This window comes from Dipteris shenzhenensis, chromosome 16, assembly GCF_047967505.1.
Source record: "Dipteris shenzhenensis isolate YYH24624 ecotype China chromosome 16, Dip_SZ_1.0, whole genome shotgun sequence".
Lineage (NCBI taxonomy): Eukaryota > Viridiplantae > Streptophyta > Polypodiopsida > Gleicheniales > Dipteridaceae > Dipteris > Dipteris shenzhenensis.
Genome location: NC_141611.1, coordinates 50,694,262 through 50,703,732, shown reverse-complemented (window position 1 = coordinate 50,703,732; position 9,471 = coordinate 50,694,262).

The window sequence follows — 9,471 nt, the reverse complement described above, 5'->3', positions numbered from 1 at the left end:
ATACCTATGCAATCTAAAATGCCTTTGCGACATGTTTAGTCGCACAAAGGTTCGGGTAGGCACATTGGATGATGCTAGACTATGTCTTTGTCATGCCATGTTTAAATATCTAGAGTTGTGCATGACATTTTGTCTTGCTTCTCTATATTGAAGTTTCTTTAAAATCCATTCCATTGAGGGATTTGCTTGGAAGTATTTGAGCCCAATAAGGTTGTGGCACCATCTGGAGATTTATTGCCTAAGTCATCAATTCGAGAGGATGTCATAGTAGCTAGTCCCTACTATGCATGATGGAGTTTATGGTTTTCAATCTTATGAGTGACTCTCATGAGATTGAAACTGCACTATGTTGTGTTTTTAGAGGATGAGTTTGGGAATGTCCCTCGATTCATCTAGGTATAAGTCATCAAATTGAGAGGAGTCTGACAATACACCATACAAACTCCTCAAATGAGGACTATGGCTGAAGAGGTTTATAGAAGGGGATTCTAGGAAAGGCTTCTAATTTAGAACTAAAAGAAAATAAAAATAAAGAAAAGAGGATGAGTAGAAGTTAGATAGTTAATGGTGATGTTAGTAACGGAATATTAAAAAAGCTTTGAGGGTCACAAGAAACTCATTCAAACCCATATTGGTGTAATCACCTTCATCTTGGAGTTGAATGCATCCTTGAGAGCTGCTTGTGTAAAACCACTTGTCATTCCTTGTGTGAACTCAAATTCAAGACTTTGATGACTTAGAAATAAGTCAATGCCCTGTTTTGTTTTTGGCTCTGTTGAAGGGGTGTGTTGCTAATGCTGATTGGTGTACCAACTTTCTGTAGTGTTTATAGTTTATCTTCCCGACCAAGGAGCCATTGGGCTGATGTACTTGTGATTTGCTGAGTCTGTCATGTTGAGAACCTGAAGAGTACTGACTGCCTATTTTCACCTAGTCCTATTTTGACCTAGGACTTCCACATGTGAACAGAGAGGTAAGACTTCCACATGTTATAACTTTATTGATCTTTATGGACACACCTAGACCTAGCACTTAGAACTGAGTTCCTATTCATCTAAATGGCCTTAGTACCTATGAGTACATCAAAAGGTGAGTGTAGTGACATTTGACTAATTGTGACCTCATGTAAGTGTGATAATCACTTTGGAGGAGAGTTTCTAAGACCTTACTAGAGATCTTTGTTGGCGAGCACTTGTCATCCCATTGGTAGCAACGTTGCTTGAAGTTCTGTGAGATCCTTGATTGCAGCAATAGGTTCTTGTGGAGCTAGTCCATTTTTAGGAATAGGTTCTTGTGGATCTACTATTGGCATGTTTCTTGTTGTCAGTGTTGCACCATTAAACATTGCGATCTCCCACATGTACCACTTCTATGATACTCATCGTAATAAAGTGATACATGGTCTATGTGTCAAGTGTGAGTAGGATTGCAATGTCTCAGATATCTTTTGCTTTTTTTGAGCCCAAGTTTTAGCTAAGAAAGTTGTCAAGGAATTAGATGATTCGTTGTTCACATTGGAAGGTTCTTGTGTGGCTTCTGTTGTGTTGGGAATTACTTGTGTGGCCGACTCTTGCATAGCTTTCCTGATGATAGATGCTAAATTTCTCAGTAAGGAAGGTTCTTGTGTGGCTTCCAATGTGGATTCAGCTTCCGTCTTAACAAGTTCTTGCGTTACTGTCTCTTTTCTCAATACATGTTCTAGTGTTACTACCAGTTTCCTTGAAGATGATGCAATAAATTGACATGCCTTTTGATAGACTTGCAGTTGAGCAGGTTCTTATGTTACTGTCTCCCTTTTTGAGACAAGCTCTTGTGTAACTACTCGAGAGGAGGTAGATGAATTCCTTTATGTATGATCCTCTTGCATTGGTGCTTTTCCCTTATCCTTGCAAGCAGGTTCTCGTTGTTCGTGGCATCTTTGTAGAGTAGGTTCTTGTGTGACTAATACTGGAGCATCTGCACTCATTGATCCTTTTCTATTGATAGATTTTGGGCTTCCCTCCTGCTTTTGCGATGGAGATGGTGTACATTTAGGCCTGTTGATTTCTCTGGGGAGGCTTGGGTACCCATATATAAGAGTTGCCAAGGTAATATCCCTGGGCCTCGAGTAGTCTTGTGGGAGCCCATTGGTAATGTACCTTCCTTGTTGGGTGGCATCATCTTCTTCTTTGATGTTGAGGTTTGTTGTTTACATGAGGGGGTGGCTGGCGATGGTGAGGCACTTGATGTTTAGAGGTGGAGGTTGAGGTTTCTTTGGAATCCAAAAATATGTTTTGCCCTCAAAGTAACCTTGGTCCTTCAATAGATCCTTTCGGACCGATATTTGCTTGGTTGCCTTTTATCTTTGTCTTCTTCTGCGGTGGTGTCCTTGTCGAGGTCGGGAGGTGGAAGTAGTTGCTAATGTTGATCCTTGGCTAGCAATTGGTGCATCTTGATGGGATGATTCATCTCACCAAATATCCCTTTGTAAGTGTCTTGGATCCAGCTTTTACCAAGAATGGCGACTTTCGTTAAGGTACCTGTAGGAGCTACAAAAAACTTGCAAGGCACAATGTAATTGTCGAAGGAAACGTTTAACATTAAATAACCAATAACCTTAATAGAGGTACCCTCTATGGATTGAATTTTATAATCACATACTTGAAGGCGTACATGGCTAAGATGCTTAATGTCTCCCAGGAGATGAGGTTGTGGCCTGCTAGCCCATCTACGATGGCCTGTATTCAACATGTTGCACCTGTTGATGTTAGATCTACCCAAAGTTGAGATGAAGTCGTATCTATCTCATTAGGATCAAGGGCATTGTCAATTCCTAATTCAATTTAACTAGGTAGCACCACTCTTATGGTGTAAAAAGTTGTAATGGAGTTAAGTTGTTCATAATCAAGGTACATCATCTAAGTGCCCTCAGTAGTTGGTGGATCTATTGCCACCAGTGTATGCATCCAATCAATTGAGTCTTCTAGATTTGGTAAAGGAGCACACCAAGGTTCATCAAGACTCTTCTCACTGTCCTCTTTCTCATATTTTTTAACGAGCTTTATTGGCATAGACCTCTTGATGATATCCGATTCAGTTGCAAATAGATTTCCGAACATAGTGTGAGCCTTCCATGTTCAGAGATCAACCCTCATGACTTGCTGATCTTTCCTTAGATACATGTTGTTGGGGTGCCAATCATGGACCAATCCTACCATACGCAAGAAAGGTCTCCCTAGAATAGCCTCATACCTAGCAGGATTGTTTTGGAAATCCATTACAACAAGGCACACCCGATATGTGAGACCGCAAGTTTTCATTTTAATGTCCTTGAGTACTCCCATGGGATGAGCTGTGCCTCCATTAGCTAATTTAACTACCAAGGAGGTACTCTCTCGGTCGGGTCTTCACCACTTTTCCCAACATTGTTTCGTGATAATGCTAGCACCTACTCCTCCGTCTAAGACTGCCATAGCTTTCTTATCACGGAAGGAGATGGGTATCACTACATTCGTGGCATCACTCTCAAAATATTATCCCAATTTGTTGATTGGCACCCTTGGAAGGTCTTGAGCATGATTGTAAGATTCAACATTATCAGAATTTGTGGGTTGGGGTGTCACTATTTGGCCATTCATCCAATCTGAGAGGTCTCTCCATAGAGTAAGTTTACCTCATAATAGTGTTGTGATTGGCATCTTGATCCCAGTGGATAGGAATGAGGCTAATCCTACGATGTCTCAAGGACCACAGTCATAGATTTTGTGCCTATTGATTTAGACTCTTCTAAGCCATATAAGGATATGTTGTCATCCTCCTTTAGTTGTTGCAAGGTGGGGTCTTCTTCAAACATCCGTTGCATTAGGGTGGATCCCTCTGTTGAAGGGCGTGACACACCTTCTTCCTCTACCCTTTCAAGTATTTACAAGGCTTTTGAGGCTCGAGCATTTATCTCATGTCTAGGATGAGTTGTATTAGTACTCTTGCTTGCCTTGAGACTCTACTAGCATTTCTCTTGGCACTTGTGTACCAATTTATGTGCCTCGGTAAGACCTTGTTTCCCCACCCATGGGTTGGGATATTCACCGTGACCCTCGAGGGGGTCACTATGTATAAACCCTCTATATCACGTGCGTTCAAGTCCTATATTTAAAGTCACATTGGGATGTGTCATGATCTCCCCAACGATAACAATGGGCACAGTAGAGTGTTGGCTTTGGCTCCAAGAGGAGGGCATTACTTAATCAGATAATTTCTAGTGCATAGCCCACACCATATGTTATCTCTTTGTGGAAAGAGATGGGGGTTGCTAGGAGCATCTTATGGTGCTTCTATATTCCATTGTTAGCTCAACTTGTTTAATAGATATGTGGCCAACTCTCCCAGGTTGAGCACCTTGGGCATAATGCTTGCATCCCTAGTTGCTTCTGAGGTTGAATCCTATGCTATTTGGGACATATCAGAGGAAGCAAAGGATTTATCTTTTCGGGGCATCTCCCTCATGTTATCCCCCAAGTGTATGGCTATCTTGCTCTATAGCTCAAACAATGTGGGATTTATAGCAAACAAATGATCATGCAGCTTAGCATCCCATAGCCCTATGAGGAAGCGTGGCACAAGTTGCACATCACTCATCCTCTCATGGGGTTCACATCGTGAGTCAGATGCTTAATCCTAGTGATATAGTCTCTTAAGGACTCAATGTCCTTCTACTTCACTTGATAAAGCTGGTTAATTGGGTTCCACTTGGGACCACTTGGGGCAAATGCCACAATGAAAGATTTATGCAATGTGTCCCAATTTATTTTCTCCTCAGGGTTTAAGACTCTAAACCATTGTCAAGCCTTGCCATCAAGACTCAAGGTAAAAGCATTGACCTTGTCTAGATCCCTGATATCACCAAATAGATTTGTTCAAACCTCTCAACATGGGAGAGTGGGTCTCCTTCTCCTACAAATTTGGTGATTAGCTTGGAGATTGTGATAGGATTGCTCTTTGAGGGATATCCCATCCTGGAAACATTAGTGGTGGAGTAGTGGCCCCCCTTCCTAGTGCTTGCACTAGGATTCTCATAGCTTCATCTGTAAGGACAGTTTGCGATATAGGAGGAGGTTGTGGAATGGTGGGCCATGTCCCATACATTGGTCGTTCTGATGAAGGGTTCCATGGATTTGATGTCACAAGGTTGGGATGGAAGGATCCAAGCCCACTAGTAATCATTTGCATTGTGACGGGTTGGGTGAGGCCTAACAAGTTGAGCTGGAGGTCCTCTAGGGAGTGGCATGTTCCCTGCAAGCATAGGCCTATAAGGGGCAATTGTTGGGTAGGGAATATCTCCCACGTTTTGTTGCCAAGGAGGCATGATAGGGGATTCTAAGGTGGAGGGTCTTAATTGTGAGCCTTCAAGGTTGCTCCTCTGCCCCCTTTGCTCTAGATTTTGGGACCCTTGTGAGAAAGTGGGTCCAAATCCATCCCCATAGGATTGTCTATTATCAAAGAATTGGTATGACACAATTTGATTGTCATTAGGTATGGTGGGACTTGGCTCCCTGAGTATTGCTTCTGACATCAGTGGTTGGGCCAGCATTTGAGCCTCTGACATTGCCCTAGTCTGTCCAACAAATGGGCTTAGCCACCCTACTGGGTCCGTCAATCCAAACCTTCTCATGATATTGGAAAAGTTTTCCCTTAATGTGGTTGCTGTTGTAGATGGGGTAGGAGAGTGGAGATCAGTGAGGATGGAGTTTAGAGCCACTGAGGCTCTAACATTAGAGGGTTCACACATGTCTCTATTTGACTCATGGACTCTCCCGAGCTGGATAATTCAGCTAGTGGTGGATCTTGCAATGAGTGAGAACTAACTTTTGAGCCTACTGACCCTAAGGATGCCAAGCTAGGTATGGAGGTCAACAAGATGGTATTTGAGGCACTATCTTTAGGCTCAAGGTGATCTTGTAGGACTCTTCATGGAGATCATGTGTGCATTGGCATAGTTGAGGTTCCAATTCTAGGTTGAGTTTGCCTCGACATGGGGTCAAGGGGCAGTAGCCCCTTGTGGCTTCCTAGTGGGATAGAGCTATGGCAACAACCCATGGGGATAGGGCTAAGGCAATGACTGACGGGATAGCAAGTCAGTGGGATAGAGTTAAGGCAATGACCAGTGGGATAGCAAGTTGATGGGATAGAGCTACGATGATGGATAGGGCTAGGGCAATGATCGGCGGGATAGAGTTAATAAGGCAATGGCTGACAGGATACAAGTTGGCGGGATAGAGCTATGGCGATGACCCGTGGGGATAGGTCTAAAGCAACGATCGGTGAGATAGCCTTATGGCATCGGGTCAACGCAAGTTTGACCGATAGGATAGCTTACTGATAGTTTTTAATTAGGGCAGTGGGTTAGGTACTAGCATGTGTTAGGTTGGTGGGATAAAGTTAAGGCAACGATCGACAGGATAGCAAGTTGGCAGGATAGAGCTATGGTGACAGGTCAATGTAAGTTTGACCGATGGGATACGGTTATGGCACCGAGTCAATGCAAGTTTGATTCGCGAGATAGAACTATGGCAATAGGTGAATGCAAGTTTGATTGATGGGATATGGTTATGGCACCGATCGACAGGATAACACTATTGCGCCAACTTGTGGATAGGAACACACAATTTCGCCGACTGGTTTTTGATTATTCTTGATGATTTGGAAGTTTTCATTCATGCTTTGTTGTGATGCGGGGATGCTAAACTACCTAATCTACCTACTCAATGAAAAAAACTTAAAAGAAAAACAACTTTTGAAAGCCATAATGCAAGATTTCTTGAGGGGTGAGTTTTACCACACAAAACCACTTCAAAATTCAGCAAGAACCATCATTTTTTGTGTGTTTGGACATCATACACTCCTTAGCAATCTTAAAAAAGGTTCTTATCAACTCAAAACAGTAAAAAGCATAAAAAACAAGCTTCAAATGATCCAAAATGACTTTCCAACATAAATTGATAGCTTTCCTAACTTTTTCGTCCAAACCTCTCACTTCTTCACCCTTTCCTCTCCTACAACTCCACTAACAAAGCTCCAAGTTAAGCTTGAAGCCTTGTGCAATGGGTAGATAACAAAGGAAGACAAGTGTAATGCAAAAGAATACCTCCATTCCCTGTCAGCGATGCCAAAAATGTTGTGGGTCTGGGTGGTGACTCACGTGTCATGGGGATGTTGAAGAGATGCCAATGGAGCCTCCACTCCAAGCTACTCCTTGTGAGAGCAATGCAAGGCACTAGTCATCTGCAAGTGTCACTCAAGTGGCCTCCGAATTGTTGCAATATGGTTCCATGCAAGAAAGAGGGAAGGGGGAAGGGGGAGAAGAGAGGGAAGAAGGGAGGGAGAAGGAGAAGGGAAGAGGAGAGTGAAGGGGGATGGAGTGGCAACCACAAGGGCACTACAATGGAAACAAGAGAACACCCAAAATACTCTCTTGGAAAGGAAGAGGGATCTTGTATTCAAACTTGTGCAAACAACAATGAAGACCAAAGTCAACCATTTGGCCTTTTATACGAGTCACCTTTTGAAGGGAGGTCCAACCCTAATCTCTTTATACCACTCTCCCTTCTCATTCTTTTACCATCCTCTTGGGCCCATCTAGCTCCAAGACACAATCCTAGCTTTGCGAACTTGCCACTGTTCATCAAATCACATCACTTAACTAGCGGTGGCATATTGTTAACCAAATCTATTAACAGATCGGTAGAGCAGTCACACTTATATGCATGTGCTAGCATTGGGTCTGTTGCAAGATTTACCCTAATTTCAAACCAATTCATGGAAATAAATTTATATGAGAAAAGTGTGCATTCGTGCATACATGGATGTGATATGACTAGCCAGAGAACTGGCACTTATATGCATGTGCTAGCATGGGTGTATGGATATATATATATATATATATATAGAGAGAGAGAGAGAGAGAGAGGTCACATGTATGGAAAAAAAACATGAGTCTAAAGGAGATTCATAAGAAGTAAAAAGCTAGGTCTTGCATTTGCATTGAGAGGGGTGTGGGACTTGGTTCAATTTTGCAAAGATGGGTGATAGAAGATGAGGGAAAGGGGATGGGGAAAAGATGGGAATGGGAGGGGGAAGGGAAAGTGGTAGAGGAAGGGAAAGGAGAAAGAGTAGAAGATGATGGAAAGGAGCCATACAGACATACACACTTCTTCTTTTTTTGAACACACACACATGCGTGTGTGCACACTCACACAAAATTATATATAGGTATGGGGAAAGAGGGAAATGAGAGGGATGAGCTAAAGGGAAAAAGATAAAGTAGCAGTCAATTCCCGTTTTGACGTCGAGGGGGTATGTCGTCCTCTTACCTATCGCCATTCTGCTTCTCCTCACTTTTGAGGGACAATAATGCTTTTCTCTAAACATGAGAAGGCAAGTGAGATCACATGTACCATTACTTGGATGAGACCCATCTCCCCTTGTAGAGGGATGTTCTCGAAACATTTGCCAATGTCTGCTATGAATACACATGTTATTACATCTGGTAAATTTATCTTTACATCATAGATTGACTTGACTATCCAGAACGCCTACCCTAAGGTAGCCTCATCCATAATGGATTCTTGTAGTCTTGCACTAGCAATCATGAAAGGTTCTAAGCATGCTTGTAATGCTGAGGAAATGAATCTCACTATTTCGGAGAATACACATGCATGGGCATTCGTAATCCACCTAAAGGAGTTCTTGTGTTCTTTGTATGTGCACATTAGGTAGGGTAGTGAAAGGTGCTCAATAAGTGGACATATTTGAAATGATAGAATGTCCTTGGCCAATTGGTCAAGGGAGTGCCCATGCTTAATCCAAACAAAATCCGGGCTTTGTAGCCTCTCATATGCTAAGGAGAAGGCGAGTTCAGTGCATATAAAAATCAGAGTAGATGCTGATTTATCCGTGGAGGTGACCAGGACTATAGATGTAATCCGTTCCATTTCCTTTTAGTAGAAAAAGGGTAAGGGTTCCCCTCTTTGGGGGGTCTTGGATTCAATTAAGTGGTTCAAGAAATCTCTTGCGAAATTTTCGAAGTATTTACTTACTTTGTAAAGGCCACCCCCCTCGATTACATCCATCAAGCCTATCAATTGATGCCAGGCTTGCATTGCAGTAGAGAGTCATATTTTTCCTCCCTTGGGATATGGTTCAAGCCTTTTTGTACTTCATTACGGAGCTGTCCATTCTGAATGATGTTAGTGTCCATTGTTATCATGTGGCTCCAAGCTTTGTCTACGAACTTGGCCATGTTGGATTCAAGGCAATGACAAGCTATGTTACCTTCATCCCTAAAGACCAGCCATGGTTTCATTAGTTTGGCTCCCATGTTATCCTTGAACAACTAGCTAATGGTGATATCATTCACACATTTACTGGTTAATGGCAAATTATGGACCAAATAGAAATCTGAAAGTAGCTTCTTAATGGAGAAATAATCAAGAAGGG